The sequence below is a fragment of the Lepus europaeus genome, unplaced genomic scaffold, assembly GCF_033115175.1.
Source record: "Lepus europaeus isolate LE1 unplaced genomic scaffold, mLepTim1.pri SCAFFOLD_34, whole genome shotgun sequence".
NCBI lineage: Eukaryota > Metazoa > Chordata > Mammalia > Lagomorpha > Leporidae > Lepus > Lepus europaeus.
In genome coordinates this window covers 2,280,247-2,303,360 of record NW_026909213.1, presented here as the reverse complement: position 1 = coordinate 2,303,360, position 23,114 = coordinate 2,280,247, and the positions used below count along the sequence as shown (strand labels likewise).

At 38.5% G+C, this 23,114-nt stretch overlaps 1 pseudogene; it reads right to left on the bottom strand.

Moving 5' to 3' along the window:
• Window positions 1–17,872: 17,872 nt before the first annotated feature.
• Window positions 17,873–22,548, bottom strand: LOC133754943 (KH domain-containing RNA-binding protein QKI-like; annotated as a pseudogene).
• Window positions 22,549–23,114: the final 566 nt, after the last annotated feature.

Sequence of the window (23,114 nt, the reverse complement as noted above, 5' to 3'; positions counted from 1 at the left end):
TTCACATCATGAAGGTAAAATTTCTTAGTGTTGATACCTATCTCTTACTGTGTAAATCCTTTATAACTTTTTCATACATCATAACATTTGGATGTAATTATTATCTGCATTTATTCACTCAATAACCATTATAAACACCCACTATTTACTGAGTACAGTGTAGGGATTTGGGATCAACAAACATAGTCCTCATCCTTAATACTTCAAGGAAAAACAACAAAAACAACAGCAAAGTCTTCATAAGAGAAAAAACACTAAATGTACAAAGCAACTTCAACGTGACAAGAAATGAACATTTTTTTCCCTATCCAGTATTTGCATTTCACCATTTTTGTCTTTAGCAGTGTAGATTTTTCAGCATTACAAAAGAAAATATTCCTGTCTCTTTCTGAAGGCCTTTTTCTTTTCAGAATGTGTATGCCAATTTCCCACTTGCCTGAATTGTAGTCTCTTCTTCCCAAGGCCACCATGTTTCCAGGGAAATGTGAATTCTGTCAAAGTACAGCTAATTAATTAGATAAGCACCATTCTAATGGTTTGCTACACAAGATAAGTGGAACTATACACACTCCCAATGTTTCCTTTGAGGGTGCTAATAGCCATATAAATATTCAAGCTAGATCAAAAATAAATTTGGTCAAATGGGGTATGCAAGCATAAATCTATTTAAAGTGATAATCTGTAGGTAAGAGTTCAAAATTACCTACCAAAATAATGATAAATGTTAGTGGCAAGTTTACTAAAATCATGTGCCTATTGTTTTTAATAGTGATTCTTTTTTAAAGAAATTTTTGTTGCAATCTATATGAAAACAAGTATCCCAAAAGCTCTGAAATCAGAGAGTAATATCCAAATTAATGTCATTAAAGTATTTTCCTATAAAGAGTGATAGGAAATAATACAGATTTGATTATCTCATAGCTGATTTTCCTTTTAATGGCCTTATTTGGGGTCTGGTAGAACCCATGACCAGAAACCAATAACCCGTAGTGTGTTGTGTTCATCTCAGAAGATAGTGGATGCTTTCTGTGCTAATCTACACTTTCAGATATGGTAGAGAAAGTCACTTCAAATTCAACTTTATAATACACAGATCCTTCTATATAGATGATCTATGCTCCTGGTTGAGGGAATGGGAGAAATAATTTTCTAATATTACTTTATAAACATAAGCAGTTTTATATTTATCAATCATATTTCATGTGATACAAAGTGATAATGATCCATACTTATAAATTATATAGTAATATTTTGAATTGACTGCTATAGATGAGACCAAATAACATTAATTTAAATAAGATGAAAATTGTCTCTGTCACATATCAAAGTTTGAGTTTGTAAGTAATCTCAAGAAGTTGCACAGTTTTCCCCCATGAAATACAACCCTTCTAAATTCTTGCCTTGTGTCCTACAGGATGAGTGGACCAAGGTGGGTTTATCAGGAGTGAACACCAGGATCATACACCAACATCAAGCACCACCCTCAGGAAGGAGGAAAAGGAAGTAAAGGACTGAAACTATGAGCATGACTCCGATGCTGCACCCCACTTTCACTTATATCCCACTGGCTAGAATTCAGTAATACACCTGTATTTCACCTTTTAGCAAATGACTGAAACACTGACCATTGAATAGTTCCCAGATCTGTATATCTATCTCATCAGGAAATCTCAACAGTCTCAAAAATGTGTACTCCTCAACACCTACTTCAGGCAGGCAAAGATAAAAAAATGAGTGAAGAGCAATCAGTAAGAATGAGCCAAGAGGAACTCAATCACAAGCAGTTTTATTATTGTGGCACCAAGTTCCAGAAGTGTCATTCTGGAATCCGTAGCCAAAACTTAAATTAGTGGAAACAGCTAGTTCTAAGATACAGGTAAATAAGCTCCAACTAGTATCTGTGTACAACTGAAACTTGAACTGTCTTATTACTATAGAAAGGGAAGATCCTCTTCTTGCAGATCATTAGAAGTATCTACCACATGTGCCAAACATGCTATATTGTCAGTTAAAAAAGAAGATGTAAAATAATTATAGTATAAATAAATATATAGCCATGCTAAGATGTACTAACCCCTACTCAGTACAGTGGATGCACTAATGATGAAAGGACCAAATGCTAACCATGTGCTGAAGCCTTCATCATATTTTGTCTGGATTGGCACAGTTCACCCTAATTGGTCTATAGATCCCACCCGCTGATTGGTTAGTGGCTCAATCAATTATTAGTCTTATTACATTGATCTTTCCTGTACAAGTTGTATTCCTAGCACTACTCAAATCTGGAGCTCCACAATTCTTAAAGAAAATGGTCATGATACTTTTACAAGTCCAGTAAAGTCTTCTGTGTTTTGGACCCATTCTATGCTTCTAATATCATCTACCACTATTTTCATTTGCTACAGCAAATATGACTGAGGAAACTTTAATTCTTTACATTTTTGTAGGGGTTTGCTTATGTGATTATCTTGAATGCTTTTCTCCCCATATAGCTGCATATGCATATTCATTCTATCAATAAGAATCAAATACCTACTGCTTGCTGACTATGTGTCAAGAACTATTTTAAATACCAGGAATCTAGCAGTTAGCAAGAGACCTAGCCCATGTTGAGAGGCTTAGATATTATGGTAAGCAAAAGGCCAAGTGCCTTAAGAAGAGTTCCCTAATTCTCCCTCTCACCCAAGACAGGAAGTCATCCTGTGTTCTTTGTTTTAATTCCCTGTAAGGGTAGAAATCCACAACTAACTCAGTTTTTTAAAATCCTAATCAGATATCCACAGTGTACTCAATAGATTTTGAATTAATAGGGAAGTAATTCTATGCTTTATTCTTATCTCATCTTCTTTCTTTTCCATGTTGGCATCATTGTTATTTTTCTGCAGTTTGAATTTTTATGAAGCACCTTCCTGAATTCTGGAACCCAAACAAGAACCTTTTAAAGCTCAAATCATGTTGTTCTCCAGCTCAGCCTCTCAGGCAGCTCCCATCTCACTCAGAGTAAAAGGTCCAGTTCTTCTATTCCTGTGAAGCCTTACAGGATCTGGCCACCCAGATTGGGAGTTAGAAGTTAACTTTTTAGTGAATCCTTCCCTGACTACTCTATTTACTCCCAGTAAACCCTTTATTGCTGCTCTAGCCCCTCCATTTCCTCTTCATGTTTTATATTTTACCTCTGATATTTGTTGAACTAGTCCTATGTTTTCTTCCCCTACACAGTAAACTCCTGAAGGCAGGCGTCACTTCACCTACAGCTCAGGAAACATTCCTGCCACATAGACTGTGTTAACATTCTTTTTGTAGTGAAATTAATTGATGAATAATTTATAATACAGGCAGTCACCTTTACATTACCAGTTGTAAAGAAACTGCCAATGATAGAAATTTTAAATATAGTAAAGTGAGAATAATCTATATTGTATACAGCACTTTTATGAGCTTACCATAAAATTATACATGTTCATTTAAAAAGGTAAAGTTGTTTGACTTAGGAAAGCTTTCTTCTGATTAAGATTATGAGCAAACTAAAAAAAAAATTATGAGCAAACTGATAATGTAGTTTTTCTCTATCCCATTCATAATTTATACAATTTATTTTGGAATTTTAAATCATCTTGATCATGAAAGTGAGGTAGCAATTCTAATTCTTTCCCAAAATATCCAGACTTGTTACATGATGTTTGTTATAGCAAATATCTTCCTCTCTGGCATAGGATTTTTTATTTGATCTAGATGATATATCTGTGCTACATATGTGTTGATCTCAGGATACAAACTGGAATCACCTGGGAATCTTGGAAACACTGATTCTGGCCCCAACTTGAACATTTTGTATTTAATGTTCCTAATTATTCTGAGGTTTATGTAATTAGACTTCAATTCAGGGCTGATGATATTTGGGAAATAGTATGATACAAATATATCAAAAAACTTTAGATAGCTATTCAGTTTTTTCAAAAATGCTTATTTAACAATGTTCTATTCCCCACTGCTTTGCATATTCTTTTAAAATCATATTTCATCAAAATAGAACTATTTTAGAAGAATCTAAACAAATATCAATTCTATTTATTAAAACTTGGTAATTTGTTTTAGAATTAGACAAACTGTTTTGGCTGTTAATTCAGATGCAGAATGTTTGTTCTAAATCTTACCATTTTACCAGGATAATCTTCCAAATTACTTTTTAATATACCAAACCAAACATACCTTTGATGTTAAAATTATCATAAAAATAATGTCTAATTTATAGTAATGTAATTTATCATTCATTATTTATGTTTTCCTAAGGAATTGTATATTTCATTTATAAGTAAACACTTCAGAAGACATTATTTTAGTCAAGTATTTTAATTATATCTAATATATTTTATTTAAATTATGTTCTTCACAATTTAAAAAAATTACACATTCAAAATATTTGAATATAAAATAGGTATGTATTCAACACTGAGATGTAATAAATGATGTTTTAATAAATTTCTACTCTTTTAAGTAGAAAAGAATAAACATTTACAAAGGGAACTACAGTTTTATTCCTTCTTCATCCTCCCAGAAGAGTAACCTCTAACTGATAATATCAGTTATAATCAGTGTTAGCAAGGTCGTCGAGTGTCACAGTTGTCTAGTCTGCAGCAGTTCACTGCAGTGCTAGAGTGACTTTGACACAGACATGTGCTTCAAAAGGTGTGTGTTTTCAGTTAACAGAGAGTTGAGTGTCAGAAACCTGAGGGTTGTGTTAGCTGTAGCCATGATCCTTGTGGTGTGGGATATAGATGGGATTACCTTGTCCAACTAGGAAAGCCCAAGTGATTCTGGGACTTGTGGCAACAATAGTTATTGCCCTAAGATTGTGTGATGAGTATGGGATCTTCTCCATGTCCTGTTGGGTGGCCATGGGTAATTCTGGGGTTTATAATACAAAAGCCCCAGTCCCAGCATAGACAATAAGAAGAAGAACTTGCCCTGGTCATACAGGATGAATACATGTTTTCTGCGGATTGTGTGCCTGAAGAAGTGGAATTCAGGTAACATCTTTTCTAGGTCCTGCATTCCAATGACTCTGGGGAATATATTATTAATAGTAATGGTCCCAGTGCTTCAGGGGAGGAAGGGTACCTTGTTCAGGTACCATGTCTTTATAAAACTACCTTTTATAATATTTTCAAAAGATATGGTACTGTATGTTCTCAAGCATCTCATTACTAAAGATCAGCAATTTTATAATTTAACTGTATTCATGTTTATTGAAAGTATTAATGCTTTGGTTATAAAGTTTCAAAATTTGGGGGCTTCTTAAAATTTTTGACTATAATTTGTCCCACACACTTCATTATTTCTCATCAGCCACTTGCAGAACAGTGATTATTGAGGAATATGTGTCCTGCTATAGAAGCAATTGTATAAAAGCTGTGTATCTGCTATACTTTATTCCATTGTATGAATAAACCAGTCCGTTACTCAGTGGTTGTAAGATTGCTTTTTTAAAAAGGTTTATTTATTCAGTTGAAAGTCAGAGTTATTGAGAGGAGAGATATATAGAGATAATTTTTCATCCACTGGTTCACTCCCCAGATGGCCTCAATAGTCAAGGCTGAGCCAGGCTGAAACCAGGAGCCAGAAGATTCTTCTGGGTCTTCTACATGGGTGCAAGGGCTGAAGGACTTGGGCCATCTTCCACTGCTTCCCCAAGCACATTGGCAGGGAGTTGGAAGTGGAACAGCTAGGACTGAAGCTGGTATCCATATGGAATGCCAGCACTGCAGATGGAGGCTTAACCTGTTGTGCCAAAATTCTGGCCCTGTGGTTTCTATGTACAGTTTCACAACATCTTTTTATGTGACTCTATGTTTATATTGGCCAAAGTACACCAGATTTAGAATTACTGATTGTTAAGATATAGCAACAACTTTAATACTGTTCATCATACTTATGTCCAAATAATGTGTTATATATGAATATTGCTCCCAGGAACTAATGAGTATTCTTGTTTCCCAAATTATGATTTTGTGGTTTCAGACCAAGAATTGTGGCAACCTGAAGGATATCCATTGCTGTGTTGTTTTAATTTTGTAATTCTCTGATATTTTCTTCAGAGGATTTTAATTATAGCAGTACTTCCTCTGTAGTGGAGCCTTTCCCGAGCTTTTATTTTTTTATTAATTTTTCTATTCTTTTCTTATTAATTTATGAAATGTTCTCATGATTCAGATATGTCTGAATATTTTCTATACATTTTAAATTTAATTTTAAATTTAATTTTAGGTGTTTATATTTACCACATTCTCCCATTATGTATTTTTGTCTCATTTCAGAAATAATTGTCTGATCCTGATACCCTATTTTCTTTTATGTTTTATTATTATAATGTTCACATATACCGTTGCTAATTTTTAAAGCTTGGAAGTGAGGCTTTAATTTTAAATTTTACCTATGGAGAGGCATTTTTCAAAATGTTTGAGAGGGAAAGATGGGGGTGTGGGAGAGGGAGAGAGAAGAGAGGAAGGAAGGAAAGAGGGAAGGAGGAAGGAGGGAGGGAGGGGGGAAGGGAAGGGAAGGGAAAGGAAGGGAAGGGTAGGAAAAGGAAGGGAAAGGAAGGAAAAGGAAGGGAAAGGAAAAGAAGAAAAAGGAGGGGCAGCATCTCTGCTGATTACTGGGGCTCAGGTGCCAGGGCTATCATTTCTGCCTTCCCAGGAACATTAGCAAGAAGCTGCAAGACTACACGTTGATAAATAATAACTGGGGACTCTTTATTCTGCCTCAGTACTCTATTTGCTTTTGTGCTGGTATCACACTGACTTCTTGCAGCTTTGTAAATTTTAAGTTTGGTAAGATGAGTTCTCTCTGTTTACATCCTCTTTGACATTCTTGCTCTCTTACCATTTGCAGGGATATTTGGACAGTCAAGTTTCATAGAAATTACCACTGGAACAAGATGGCCCAAGTACTTGGGCCACTGCACCCATGTGGGTTCAGCCACTGATAACCCATGTGGAAATCCTGAATGCAGTTCCAAGCTCCTTGATTCACCCTGGCCCAGTGCTGGCTGTTACAACCATTTTGGAAGTTAACCAGAAGATGGAAGACCTTTCTGTCTCTCCTCTATCACTCTGCCTTTTAGGTAGATAGATCTATTTTTAAAATATTTTTTAAGAAAATGCTTCTTTTAGGAAGAAACAATTTTCAAAATTGATCATTTGAAACAAATAGGTCTGGCACAATGTTACATAAATAAAAGAATAAAATATATTAATGAAAACTCAGGTTTGCTATTGCAATCTATTTATGAGAAGATCAAAAATGAGTTAGTGAAAGTCCAAACTTTACTCTCAATAAAAATGTAGATGCATGCCTGACTCAATTATGGAGTATAGCTAAAGCAAAATCATAGAGAAGGAAAAATCTTCATAAAGTTTAAAGTTTAAATGGTTTTACAAACCTTAGCAGTCCTAACACATAGCTCAGAAAGTACCCCTAAGAGAAGGAGAGGCTGATGAGAGATAGTGTAGTAGGCTTCTCAGTTCAGCAACAGTTTTTCTTGTTTATATGTTGGCATTCAAGTATAGTTTCACTTTAAAAAATAAAACTGCTATATTTACAAGTCAAATCATCTGATTATCAAGTTTAGAACTATTGCACAAAATGGAATCTACCAAAGTCATTCAAAAGTTCTTTATACAAAGAATATTGATTGAGATTGATTCCTTCAAAGTTTGGATTTCATAGAGTATTTTGCAAAAAGTGAATATTCTAAAGTATAAACTATATGCATAGTAATATAACTGCAACACGTTCCAAAGTTAAATATGTTTTCATACTCATCTTTTGAATGTAATCTCTCACCTTTATTTCTATACATTAGTAAATATTAAAACTCTAATTCCTTAAGTCTGGTTCCATCTGTTAGAATTATCAATGCATTCATTAAGTGTACAATAAAGCAGAAGGTGGGCTTGATGAGTGCATTCATTGTTTAAGATTTACTTATTTATTTTGGAAGTCAGAGTTAGAGAAAGGGAGAGACACATAGAGAAATGTTTGCTGGCTCACTCCTGGTCCAACACTGGACCAGGCAAAAGCCAGGAGCCAGGAGTTTCATCCAGCTATCCTGCATGGGGGCAGAGAATCAAACACACTCGGGCCATCTTCACTGATTTTCCCAGGCCATTATCAGGGAGCTGGATGAGAGGTGAAGCACCTGGGACAGAAAGCAGTGTTTATGTGGGATGGTGAAATCCCAGGCAGCAGCTTTACCTGCTATGCCACACGCTGGCCCCACGTGTATTCATTTCTTTCTTTTCTAAAAAATATCCATTCTGTTGCATACAACATGCTTGGTTTTTCTTAAAGATTTATTTATTTATTTGAGAGGCTGAGTTATAGAGATAGGGAGAGAGAAACAGAAATGTCTTCCATCTGCTGGTTCACTCCTGAAATGGCTATGATGGCCAGAGCTAGACCAATTTGAAGCCAGGAGCCAGGAACATCTTTTGGGTCTCCCATGTGGGTGCTGGGGCCCAAGAATTTGAGCCATCCTCCACTGATTTTTCAGGCCTTAGAGACCAGAGTGCTAGATCAGAAGAGGAGCAGACAGGACACAAGCCAGTGCCCATATGGGATGCTGACACTGCAGGTGGAGGCTTAATCTATTATGGTGTAGTGCAGACCCATGTATTGAATTTCTGAAATGTCAAACTTACAGTACTTGTTAAACCTAAGAAAATATTATTATATTTTACTTTACCATCAAAAGCTAGATATGTTTGTTTTTCTAGTCAGAATATTTGATTTGTTCAGTGTTACTAATGTATTAATGTAACTAATGTAATGATTTAGATATATTATCAAATGTTAATTGTGATAATTTGTTATATTTTAAACGGAATATAACACTCTATACATACATACTAAATATATGACCTTTTAAAGCATTTTAAATTTATTAGACAAATATTTTGATATGTTTACACAATATATGAAAATTTGAATTTTATTTAAGCACAATAGAATCTTTTAATTTACTACAATCCAGAAATACACTGTTTTATATATAATAATGATAGTTATAATCTTTATTTATTTATAAGGTAGCTTCAAAAAGTTTATAGAAAATTCACAGTATAATTGCATGGCATGATTCTATGAACTTTTGGAAAACCCTCATATACACACCTTTGTGCACATTTGTATAAAAGTAAATGTATGAAAATATTAGATTATTCACCTGATATGTAACATATCCTGGTTAATCTTTATTCTTTTAAGAGTAATCACATATTTCATATATATGCAATTGATCATTTGTACTTATTCAGTGTACATACCAAATAACTCATCAAAATCCTTCATTTTAAACCCAATAAATGAAATTTTATGTTACAGTTTTAACAAAGCAGTAATGTGCAACATTAGGTTAGCCATCATACTTTTGCAGAATAATAGTTCCATATTACTGTTGAATGTCAATAATATGCAGGGAAACAAATAGAAGCTGTCACCAACCTAGCAGGCCATTTGCACACTACCAGATCTCCTTAAGCTGCCAGCTGAGAATAAGAGAGCTGTTCCAAGCAAACTGTAAATTTTAACTCTCATTTTCTTTCAAAGGCTAATGATCATCTGTGTTCTAGATGACCCTCAGCTACACAGACATTTTCCAAGTTTAGCTGTCTAGGTGAAAAAAATGGATCAGTATCATCTCTAATATACATAGGCTAATCTATAGGTAATTATGGAAAGTAAAATAATTTGGTCACATATATCCATAGTTGTCTGTTCTAGAAATGTCCCCCACAAGGTGGCTATTTCTTTTTATGGAAAGTCCTACCTTCTCAAATGTCTGCTCACATACATATTAAATAAGTTAACCCCACTTGTTATTTTTTTAAAGATTTATTTTATTTATTTGAAAGACAGAGTTACAGAGAGAGGTGGAGACAGAGGAGAGGTCTTCCATCCACTGGTTCACTCCTCAGATGAACGCAGTGGCTGGAGCTGTGCCAATCCGAAGCCAGGAACTAGGAGCTTCTTCCAGGTCTCCAACATGGGTACAAGGGCCCAAGGACTTGGGCCATCCTCTACTGCCTTTCCAGGCCATAGCTGAGAGCTGGATCAGAAGCTGAGCAGCCAGGACTAGAACCAGTGCCTATATGGGATGCCAGCACTTCAGGCCAGGGCTTTAACCCACTGCACCACAACACTGCCCAACCCCACTTGGTATAACACACATTCACCCTAGAATTCAAATAACTGACAGATGTATAATCTTCTAAGTGTGTTTGCATTTGAATAGAAAAGAAAATGTTCAAATCTCAAAACAAAATACAATTCTAAATTTCAAACATGGCCAATCCTAAATAGAACACCTATTAAAAAGTCATCACTGTTGCTAGTTAGCAACTCATACACTAGCCATACATTTCATTACATGTGTTTACCTTATGTACAGAACATTGTGAGGAACTGTGTGCTGTACTCCAATGATTAAGCTCTCTTTCACTTAGCTTTGTAGCATTACAGAAATTAAAAATTTTCTTAGTGAAAACTTGCATATAAAAAATTTAATGTATTTTAGTGTTTCACAAAGGCACACTTTCTACATGTTAACTAAAAATACAACCTTATGTTAGAAATAGCCTCATGCGGCCGGTGCCGCAGCTCAATAGGCTAATCCTCTGCCTTGTGGCACCGGCACACCAGGTTCTAGTCCCGGTCAGGGCACCGATCCTGTCCCGGTTGCCCCTCTTCCAGGCCAGCTCTCTGCTGTGGCCAGGGAGTGCAGTGGAGGATGGCCCAAGTTCTTGGGCCCTGCACCCCGTGGGAGACCAGGAGAAGCACCTGGCTCCTGCCATCAGAACAGCGCGGTGTGCCGGCCGCAGCACGCCTACCGCGGCGGCCATTGGGGGGTGAACCAACAGCAAAAATGAAGACCTTTCTCTCTGCCTCTCTCTACTGTCCACTCTGCCTGTCAAAAAAAAAAAAGAAATAGCCTCATGCTCAGAAAAATTAATTAGTTCTAAAAAATATATATTCAAATTTAATATTTCTATTCTAAATGTTATCTAAAATTTATGTCAATATTTTTCTAATTGTTATACAGAAAAAAGGGTTATGGAAAACTGATGTTTGATATTTTCTGCTACTTCAAGGTGGATCTGTTTAAGAAGTTATCATACTTTTCACATTAGCAAAAGCACATTTTGTTGTACTTCATTTTAAATCCTCAATTACTTTAAAAGTTTTAGATATAAACAATGAGCCTCTATGTAGAAAGCATTCATGTATACATTTATCTATTAAATATATAAATGCATAATATAAAAAGCTACACATAAGTCAGTGATGGTTGTTTCTTTATAATTTCCAAAGGATAATTATACATTTATTGGATCCTTGCCTATAGATGAAGACAAAAGGACAAATCTACTGGTTTTCTCCCTATTCAACTTTTTCCATTTGACACTTACATAGTACAGCATAAAAGTGATTCTCAGGTATTTTTCTGGAAGAGGGAAACTATTATTAAAATTGTCATTTTCAAAGAAATGAACATTTTAGAGGCCATCTTTTTGCATTGATATTCTGCAATTAATCCTCTTGTGGTAACACAGGTAGTGGTTGTGCAGCAACAATGACAGTGTAATAATGTCATGATAAAGAGCAAAGCCTGAACAAGGAGGAGTTGCACACTTTTCTCCATTAGGATGTAACCAATAGCTTTCAAAACACAAATAATAGAATAATTGTTTAAGAGCCTGAATTATTTTTAGATGTAGCCATGAATATTTTTTTCCTAGTGTTCACCATTCAGTGCCATGGTGTAAACAGCCTGTCTAACCAGTTTCTGTGTGCCTCTCTTGTATGGCCCATTTTGTATTAATAAATTTTATTTTTCTTAAAGATGATCTTAAAACTTTGTTTCAAAATTCCCAAATCTGGATCTCCCTTTCTTTATGATTGCTTTGATGTTCTATCTACAACCATTTGGTGGGCCTCCCAAAGGCCTTGTTTCATATATGTTTGCTATGTTTCTTAAAACAAATGGTAATTTGTATTATGCTTAATTCTTCTTATGAGAAACAGCACAGACACATACCATTGAAGATAAAGTTAAAAGGTTCAAATAAGTTGTTCTGTCAACTTCATAACATCTTTTTTTCAGATAGGTTTTACAAAAATAGTCATCTTGTTGTTTCAAAAGGGAAGTTTACCTAATTGGATACATTATACTTAGAAGGTGAAAGAATAATTACCAAATGATGAAAAAATATCCTGACCAAATATATGAACACACATATCTTCAAGTAATAAAAAAGTATGATCTTTAGAATCTCCCACTTGGGATAAATTATGACTATTCATATAAAATGCATATAGAATATTATAGATTATGCTACATCTGAAATGGCATAACTGATTCCTTGCTATGTCTACCATTGGTGCATTCTACACTTTAGCAAAGAGCAAATAACTTTAAAATGATATATTCAGTGATTTATAAGTAAAATACACCAGTGAGACATTTCTGTAAAATAATTCCATTCAACAAATGACTTTAAGGCCTTACTAAATGCAAATTTGGTACAAATAAAGATCATTTTTGAACAATGTATTGTGTTGAAGGAATAAAAGAATCCAAGTTTCACTTCAGAGAATAAGCAAACATAACCCATCATTGTTTTGAAGTCTTCAGCACTAGGTTTAAATATTACTTGTGGTGTTCAGCAGTGGTAGGACTACCTCAAGACCCTCTCACTCTTTCCCATGCCACCAACAGCCCCCAAACTAAAGAGAAAAGGACCTAAATTGTACAAAAAGAAGGTAGAGGGCACATTACATTGGGGCTTGGCTTAGCACCCTCCCTTCCCCACTTCCTCTCTAGCATCCTTGCTGTCTTGTTCCAGCTCATGTCCTCACTCTGCTTGCCTCTCCCAGGCCCTTTCCCTCAACTTGTCCCCTCTATTTGCTCTCCCCTCTCAGCTTCCAAGCTCCCTGGCCTCCCTGGCTCCCTTCTCCTCACCATTGTTCCCTCCCTCCAGTGTCCTAACCTTGTCCTCCACACTTTGTCTTCTCCTTCTACCTGCATGCAGCCATGCCACTTATCTCGCCAGTCAGTCTCCCAAGCTGAATCCACCACAGGACCAACTCAGGCTCTCAGAGCCCCCCCCCCTACTGCAAGTTATGTGGCTTTGCAGGGACTGCATCCTCACTGCCTTCAACCAGACAGCACAAAGGATGTGAGTTCTGCAGGTCTTTCCTGGAGCAGGAGCCGCTCATCCAATAGAACAAGTGCAGTGCATCAGTGTTCTGGGCACTCACAGGGTCTCTGGTGTGAGAAGTGCAAGCTTACACCAGTGGTGCCCCCCAGCCTTTTAACTGCATGCAGAACCCTGCCTGCCATCCCAGACACCAATGCCACATGGACACATTACTGCAAAATGCCCGTACATAACCACATAGAACATCCTGGAGCATCATTTGTAACACTGGGTCAGTGGCAACAAGTTATTTCAGTATCTGTGCAGTTTAGAAGATTTTTCTTTCACCTTCTTTATAAATGATTGCTTTCCTGGGTATAATATTGTGAGTTATGTTCTTTTAGAACTTGGACTCTCTCTCCATTCTCTCATAGTCTGTAGGGTTGCTGATGAGAAATCATCTGTTTATTCTCATTGGAGATCTTCTGAGAGTAATCTGGCATTTCTCTTGTGCACATTTTAGAGTAATTTCTTTATGCTTTACATTTGAAAGTTTGACTATAACGTGTCACAGTGAAGACTTTTTCCAGCCATGTCTGTGAGAAGTTCTATGTCTTTCCTGTGCTTGGATGTCCCTTTCTTTCTCCAAATTAGGGCTGTTTTCTGCTATTGTTTTAAAGAATAGGCCTTCTAATTTATTCTCTCCTTCCAAATCTACAGGAATTCCTTAAATACATACTTTTTTTTTTTATTTTTGACAGGCAGAGTGGACAGTGAGAGAAACAGAGAGAAAGGTCTTCCTTTGCCGTTGGTTCACCCTCCAATGGCCGCCACAGCCAGTGCACTGTGCTGATCCGATGGCAGGAGCCAGGTGCATACTTCTTATCATTTGATAGTATCCCATAACTCTTGAAACTATTTTCAGTTTTCCTGATTTTTTGCTTCTTCTCTTTTTATTGTCTGAGATATTTCTTTTTCTTTTTTTTTTTTTTGACAGGCAGAGTGGACAGTGAGAGAGAGAGAGACAGAGAGAAAGGTCTTCCTTTTGCCGTTGGTTCACCCTCCAATGGCCGCCGCGGTAGCGCGCTGCGGCCGGCACACTGCGCTGTTCCGATGGCAGGAGCCAGATGCTTCTCCTGGTCTCCCACGGGGTGCAGGGCCCAAGAACTTGGGCCATCCTCCACTGCACTCCCTGGCCACAGCAGAGAGCTGGCCTGGAAGAGGGACAACCGGGACAGGATCGGTGCCCTGACCGGGACTAGAACCCGGTGTGCCGGCGCCGCAAGGCGGAGGATTAGCCTAGTGAGCCGCGGCGCCGGCCCTGAGATATTTCTAAGAATTTGTCTTCTATCTCACATATTCTTTCTTCTGAATCACCAAGTTTTTTGTTAAGCCTTTTCACTGCATTTTTAGTTGACTTATTGAATTTTATATTTCTAATATTTCAGTTTGATTTCTCTTCATATCTATCTCCCTGTAGAATTTTTCATTCATGTCATGTATGGTTTTATTTCTTTTTAGGTCAGTATTATGTCGTTTATTAAAATAATGCCATGGTTTAACAGAAACAGTAAGGAACCAAAGAATTAAAATGCAAGCTATGTAAAATCCCAACTAAAACTCAAAGTGTCTAATGTTTTCATTCATTAGCTAAATGAAAGATCAAGAAAGACAAGACATCCAATATAATAAAATACTGCAAAATGATTGACAATTTTCAGTTATCAAAATTGTGGATTTTGCATTTTGTATCCTTATCTCAATTACAAAAATTCTTTTTGAATGTTAAATAACATACATATAAAACAAGATAGAAAAATACTTTATAAACTTGTAACAATAGCTGTAAGTACATTATCTTACACGTTTTTCATAGACAATAGGTTGGTCATGGTACATACATAGCATGAAACTACTAAAAAAGAATAGACAAGAACACATGTATGTTAGCTGTACAGTAACATACAAGTGACACTCCCATCTACCCATGCTAAAAAATTACATAACAGAAAAAAAGTTTTAAAAACTACATATTTTAATAAATAAATTCAATAAAGAATAATATTGAGAACCAAGGCATTCAGAGATTTCAAAAGTAAAGCTTTTATTTTTCAGTTGATCCAAAATTTTACTAAGTAAGTTTTCTTTTTTTTTTTTTTGACAGGCAGTTAGACAGTGAATGAGAGACAGAGAAAGGTCTTCCTTTTTCCATTGGTTCACCCCTCCCCCACAAGTAGCTGCTACAGCCGGAGGGTTGCAGCTGGCACACTCAGCCAATCCGAAGCCAGGAGCCAGGTGCTTCCTCCTGGTCTCCCATGCGGTGCAGGGCCCAAGGACCTGGGCCATCATCCACTGCACTCCTGGGCCACAGCAGAGAGCTGGACTGGAAGAGGAGCAACCGGGACAGAATCCGGCGCCCCAACCAGGACTAGAACCCGGTGTCCTAGTGCTGCAGGTGGAGGATTAGCCTAGTGAGCCATGGCGCTGGCCCCACATTCTTTTTAAATTAAAAAAAAAAAGGTCAAAAATGTGTGGGAACAGGAGGGGAAGTTACAAAACCAGCAAAAAGATGGACAATACAAGTTTTCTGATAATGGTATAAAGTAGGATGATCAAATTGGGGTAATTTAAAAACAGTTTTTTCAGAATGAAAATCATTAAGATTCATTTTTGTGCGCTGGCACCATGGCTCAATGGGCTAATCCTTCACTTGTGGCACCGGCACCCTGGGTTCTAGTCCCAGTTGGGTCACCGGATTCTGTCCCGGTTGCTTCTCTTCCAGTCCAGCTCTCTGCTGTGGCCCGGGAGTGCAGTGGAGGATGTCCCAAGTTCTTGGGCCCTGTACCCACATGGGAGGCCAGGAGGAAGCACCTGAATCCTGGCTTCGGCTCAGCGCAGTGTGCCAGCTGCAACATGCTGGCTGTAGAGGCCACTTGGGGGCTGAACCAACAAACAGAAAAAGGAAGACCTTTCTCACTGTCTCTCTCTCATTCACTGTCTAACTCTGTCCAAAAAAAAAAAAAGATTCATTTTTGTGAAAAAGTTTGCTAGGGTTACTACTATTCTCCAATTAATAAGAAAAATATCCAATGTCTACCCTTTCTCCAAATAAAATGAAGCTGTAATTCTGATGTTCAAATGATCTCACATAATTTTTATCTCAGAATCCTTTGGACAAACATTGGAGATTATAATATCCAAAAGTATTCAATTATGACTTTTAAAAGAATGATGTTTTGAAACTTAACAAGTCATACATTAGAAAAGTTATTAATTTTTTTCACAGTATCATATTTGGCAAATTTGCATCAAGGTAATGTGGCAAAAAATCATATAAATCAAACCATCAACTCATTTGTCTCCCCCTCTTATCTTCTTTCACATTCTGGATGACTGAGGAAACATTAGCTTTTATTTTGAGGGAGAAGCTGATCTTACAAGGCACTTGACTAAATTACCATGAAGGAAAATAAAGCACTTTCTTTTCTTTTTTCTTTTTTCTTTCCTCCTTTTTGGATAGGCAGAGTTAGAGAGAGAGAGAAACAGAGAGAAAGGTCTTCCTTCCATTAGTTGGTTCACCCCCAAAATGGCTGCTACGGTGGGCGTGCTGTGCTGATCAGAAGCCAGGAGCCAGGTGCTTCCTCCTGGTCTCCCATGGGGGTGCAGGGCCCAAACACTTGGGCCATCCTCCACTGCCCTCCTTGGCCACAACAGAGAGCTGGACTGGAAGAGGGCATCCGGGACAGAACTGGCACCCCAATTAGGACTAGAACCCGAAGTGCCAGTACCCGAGGCAGAGGATTAGCCTAGTGAGCTGCGGCGCTGGCCCTGCACTTTATTTTCTTTAGACTTATCCCAATACTTAAAAAATAAAAAATAAAAACAAAAATTCTCTTTTGGTCTTTTGTTTCTTGACAACCACCAGAAAACATCATTTAATGAAATAAAGGGCTTCTTTTTTCTCATATATTTTTAACAGAGATGTGAAATAAAGCTTCAGTAATTTAACTCAGATATTTATCTTTTTTATAATAGTGTTGCAGTATTTTACTTTGCACTAATTTTCCAAACTCCTTGTCACGTTTCCTCTCATGGAACATTTTTGTCTCATACTTCAGATTCTGGCAGGCAATGTGAGAAGGCTGCCCCTTTACCCTTTGACGGAACCCCATATCAAATTCTGAAAACTTTTTGAAATCGCTTCACCAATGACATCCCTGACCAAAGGTTCACAGGTGATGTATCATCACACAGTATACTCAAAGAAAGCTTTGAGTTCACCATGAGAAGAAAAAGATTCCTAGAAGTCTCTCAGCGACTTCCTCTGTCAATGAGCAGTTAAGAGCCATCTGTCTCCCCTTACCATTCACTCAGAGGGTTCATTAAAAGACAGTCAGTGCTGTAGGATGAATTGGGCCTTATTGCTTTACTACTATTCAGTGCAGGTTCTAGAACCACATGTACTCAAATTGGGGGAGGGGCAGGAAAAAAATCTGACTTGGAGGATAGCAATTTCTTTGTCTTTTGCTTGGTTAGATGGTAAGACGAATGGACAAATGCCTCAGGTCACTGCACTGACGACAGGCAAGCAAAGGCGATTACCAGTTAACTGATCAGCAGGCAGGCATGGTCAGGTCATCATTGGGTGAAGAGTTCAGCAGTCAGAAGGTCATAGGTTAGTTGCCAGTGGCAGCTCAGTCTGCAGTCACATCCTTTGGTAAGGATGGACATGCATAGCGTGCCTTTGAACTTTAGTAGCCACTGCATCTAATACACCACTGGGTTAATAGGACACTCAAGGATTGATGTAGCTGGTGCCAATGTGTAGGGGTACTCACAGGGTATGTAGATTAAACCAGCTTTGGGCTCTGGAGGAACTATTGCAGCAGTTGGGTGAGGAGTTCCGTTTGGCATGACAGCGGTCTGTATTTGATCAAAGGCATTATGGAAGGGACAGCTGGTGTAGGAGTAGCAGGGCAGCTAGTGGGAGACCAGGCGCAGGCCCAGGAATGATCCTTGGGGCAGTCTGGGCTGTCACTGCAAGAGAAAAGGCGAGGACTGGTGACCTAACGTTGGCATCTCTGTAGGCGCCATTCAGAATCGCAGGCTCCATCAGCGGCATCTTCCTCAGGCTCTCAGGCTGTCTTCCTCTGTGCAGGTACCGGTAATGTCCTCACTTCTTCAGCTTGATTTCTGCTCTGTTCTGAGCATCTTCCACAGTGACTAGAACATGTACGTCTTTGTTTGGATGCTCGAGTGGACTGGCCTCTATTTTGATCCTCCTTTTTAGGCCTCACTGAGCCTTTGCCTTGGACCATTATTTCACATCCTGTTTCTGCTTCAGGTTGCTTAGCTGTGAGTCCAAGGATTCTGCCAACAAGATTAAAATCTGGGTCTTCTTTCACAGGCGCATAAAGTTCTCTTGTAACTGAGCAATAGGTCCCGCAGCATCAGGCAGTTCTGCACTCCTTTTCTCCGTACTGCCATCTAATGTGCCATTGTACCTGTCTTCCCGTACCCTGCTGATTTCTTCATCCAACAGCCGCTCCAGGTGGTTGAAGACCCTGCAGAAGTCCCACAGGCTGCTCCCAGGATTCTTATCGCTCATCAGCTGCATCAGGTAACCTGGGCTGGGCTTCGGCTTCGCCTTTCTTTCCACTTCCTTCCCACTTCATATTCCAGACTCCGCAGCTCTCTGCTGGGGAGGAGGGATGGAGGGGAGGAGCCCCGGCAACTGGCCACTCTGGACTCGGGTCCCGCTCTGTGCTGGCCCACCCTCTGGCTCCTGCTCTGACGCCCGCGGTGAGCCCCGCGCTGGCCGCTGTGGACTGGGGTCCCACTCCACGCGGCTCCAGCTCCTTTGCTGGGCGGGTCGGCCACCTCAGCGCCTCTGCCACTGTGCCGCGGGCTCTGGATCTCTCTGGGCTGGTCGCTGAGGTGCCTCTGCAGCTGCCACAGGGCTCTGCGCCCAGTCCTCCTCCTCCTCCTTCTCTCCCCCCCTCCCTTGTATGGATTTCTTTATATCATCTATTTGCTTTTTTTTTTTTGCTTTTGAGTATACTTATGAGCTTTCCTTTTAATTCAATTGCAGGCATTTCATCAATCTTTCCATCCTCTGTTTCCGTACTGAGGTGTTGTGTTCCTTTTGGGAGTCATATTATCTTACCCATTCATGCTTCTGCGGTTTATTTTTGTCTTTCTACATTTATTTTAGACATTTATGGAAACATTTGTTGGTTTTCTCATCTGAAGTAGTCTGTTTTTGAAATATAGCTCTGTGGCTTAGTGGAGTATCTGCTCTTTCAGAGCATACTCTGGGAGGGTCAGGAAGCTCTTGTCAGTGTTTGATATGGGTCAAGGTCCAGGGTGACACCCAAGTTGAGTGTGGTAAATGTCACCAGCAGGGATGAAGGCTGGCATGATCACATCAAGCCCTCTCTCCCAAGGTGAACCAATCAAGGATAAGCATACCTTCAGCCTCATGTTACCCAGATACCTCACCCGTGCAGGCACCTGAACTGCACAAAGGATCCATGCACTCCCCAGTGTGAGTGCAGAACCCTGAGTCTTGGATGGCAGACACAGAGACTTCCCGGAGACTAAACCGCACCCTGTTGCTCTATTGCACAAAGAATTCCCACAGCCACAGGGGGTCCCCCACAGTCAGTGAGTGAGGATCCACTCTTAGCCACACAAGCCACCCCCATCTTACGAAAGATCAGTGGTGTTCCCCTCGTCAGCTGCCTAACTGATAGAGGTTGGCAGGTTGAGTCCAGGTGCCATGATGGAGTGAGGGGGAGGGGAGCTTTACAGTCTTAAGTGGGCCCCCTGCCTCTCACCAAATCGTTCAGTGAAGACTCAAGGTTTGTGGGGCCATGAATATATCTCTCTAATAATATTCCCCAGTCATGAAGAGACCACATCAGCCTCTACTCACCTTATTAAGATAGTGTCTCCTCACTGCTGGTTTCTGGGTGCCTGGCTCCAAAAAGATGGTTTCCTATTCAGCCACCAACTTCAGGATTTGCTAGTGATGTCCTGCTCACTGCTGCATGCCTGCCCTTGCTGCTCCACATCTCTATTTTTCTTGTAGAATTTCTACTGCAGACTTCTCTTCAACTGTCCTCTGAGAATGCAGTTTTTTCTGCTATCTTCCTGTGATCAGAATCAGCACGTCATTTCCCTGTTCAACCATCTTGGATCTTCATCTTCTTTTAAGTCACTTTATTAAGATACAAGTGGCACGAAAAATCTTTACATATTTAAAGTGTAGAACTTAATGGCTTTAGGGACAATTATGCACTCATGAAATCATGGAAAACATTCACGCTAAAACATATCCATCACCTTGCAAGTTTCTTCCTGCCACATTTAATATTGTAATTAAAATAATGTTATAATTGTTAATAAAATTAAATGGCATCTACCCTATTAGCAAATTTTAAAAATAAAATGCAATATTGTTAGCTCCAGTCACTATGATGTACATTAGAGCTCCTGACCTTATTTATCTTGCAGAAATTCAACATGGTACCTTCAACTGTCACCATCAACTCCTTGCACTATATCAATGAGTCTGACTACTTTATATTCCACATATAAATGGGATTAGGCAGTGTCTTTCTATATCTAGTTTTCTTCACTTAGAATAGTGTTTTGGTTGTTTCAAATGTTGTAGTTTTATTATTTTATAAAGATAAGTTACTTATATGTAAATATTATACTTGCCTGACTCATTCATTGGTTGAGAAACATTAATGTTCCCATTTTGTGACTAATGTAATAAAGTGGGATAAACAGAGAGTTCAGGTATATCTTTTATCTTTGAAATCAAGTTTTCAATTCCCTTGGAAGAATACCCAGAGGAAGGATTTCTAGATAATATGCTGGTTTTAAGTTTAACTTTAAGGAGCCACTGTATTCTTTTCCAAAGTGGCTATACTAATTTAAATTCCCACCAACTATGTGCAATTGTTCTCTTTTCCCCATAGCCTCACCATAACTTGTTATCTCCTTTTTTTTGTAATAGCCAATCTACTAAAGTGAAGGAATGTGATTGTTGCTATGAAAATGGGTCATTTTGAAAAAGGCATAGGCATAAAAATAGAATTACCATATAACCCTGTACAACTGGGCATATGGGCATACATCCAAAGAATTGAATCCGTATTTTGAAGAACTATTGTCCCTATTATGTTAATTTCCACATTATTAACAATAGTGATGATATAGAAGCAACCAGAATGTCCATCAAATGATGACTGAACACTACAGTGTAGTATATATTCACATTGGAATTCTATTCAACCTTTAAAAAAAAGTCTGATATTTTCCATGATATGTGTGAAACTGAGGGACCTTTATGCTAAGTAAAATAAGCCAAGTATAAGAAAATATTTAGGCCTGCACTGTGACTCACAAGGCTAATCCTCTGCCTGTGGCACCAGCACCCCAGGTTCTAGTTCCAGTTGGGGCACCAGATTCTGTCCGGGTTGCTTCTCTTCTAGTCCAGCTCTCTGCTGTGGCCTGGGAAGTACAGTAAAGGATGGCCCAGGTACTTGGGCCCTGCACCCACATGGGAGACCAGGAGGAAGCATCTGGCTCCTGGCTTTGGATCAGCGCAGAGCACCAGCCACAATGCACCAGCCATAGTGGCCACTTGGGGGGGGTGAACCAATGGAAAAAGGAAGACCTTTTTCTTTGTCTCTCTCTCTCTCACTAACTCTACCTGTCAAAAAAATAAATAGAAAGACGAAAATATTTATATGTGGAATTTAAAAAGTCATGCTCACAGAGAGTAGAAAAGTGTTTGTCAGAGGTTGGGGTGATGGGGTGAGTTGGAAAAAAGGGATATGCTTACCAAAGGGAGCAGAATCTCAGTTAAACTGGAAGAATAAATTTTAGTCCTCTATAGTATTGTTTGTTGACTATATTAATAATGTATTGTGAGTTGTAAAATTGCTGAAACAATAGATCTTTGAATTGCTCACCACAAAAATTATATTTTCATAAGATAATGGGTATTACTTAACTTGTCTTTCTACAATGTATAAAATATTTTAAAAAATAACATTTACCACAGAACTATATCCAAATGTTCATTGTGGAACACAAATAGAAAATAACCTCATCACCATGGATGACTTTTACGTGCCTGTCTCTGGCTATCACTCCCTTCACTCTGCATGTTCTGGCTCTGATTACTACTCATGCCCTGCATTCTCACCTTCAGGGCCATGTCTGGGCTCTGTTCAGCTTTCTCCTCACCTGAAGAGGTTTCTAGGTGTCCTAATTGCTCTGGTGTGTTTCTCAGAGCCTCCACCCCAACCACAGCTGGAGAGACAGTTTCCATTCTCATAGCCAACAATCACTTTACTTTTCTTATTTTTAACTTTTATTTAATGAATATAAATTTCCAAAGTACAGCTTATGGATTACAATGGATTGCCCCCCCATAACTTCCCTCCCACCCACAACGCTCCCTTTTCCCGCTCCTTCTCCCCTTCCATTCACATCAAGATTCATTGTCAATTCTCTTTATATACAGAAGATCAGTTTAGTATATATTAAGTAAAGATTTCAACAGTTTGCCCCCACATAGCAACACAAAGTGAAAAATACTGTTGGAGTACTAGTTATAGCATTAAATAACAGTGTACAGCACATTAAAGATAGAGATCCTACATGATATTTTTTAAAATTGATTAATTTTCTATGCAATTTCCAATTTTTTTATTACACTTTTATTTAATGAATATAAATTTCCAAAGTATAGCTTATGGGTTACAATGGCTTCCCCCCTCCCATAACTTCCCTCCCACCCGCAACCCTCCCCTTTCCCGCTCCCTTTCCCCTTCCATTCATGTAAAGATTCATTTTCAATTCTCTTTGTATACAGAAGATCAGTTTAGTATATAT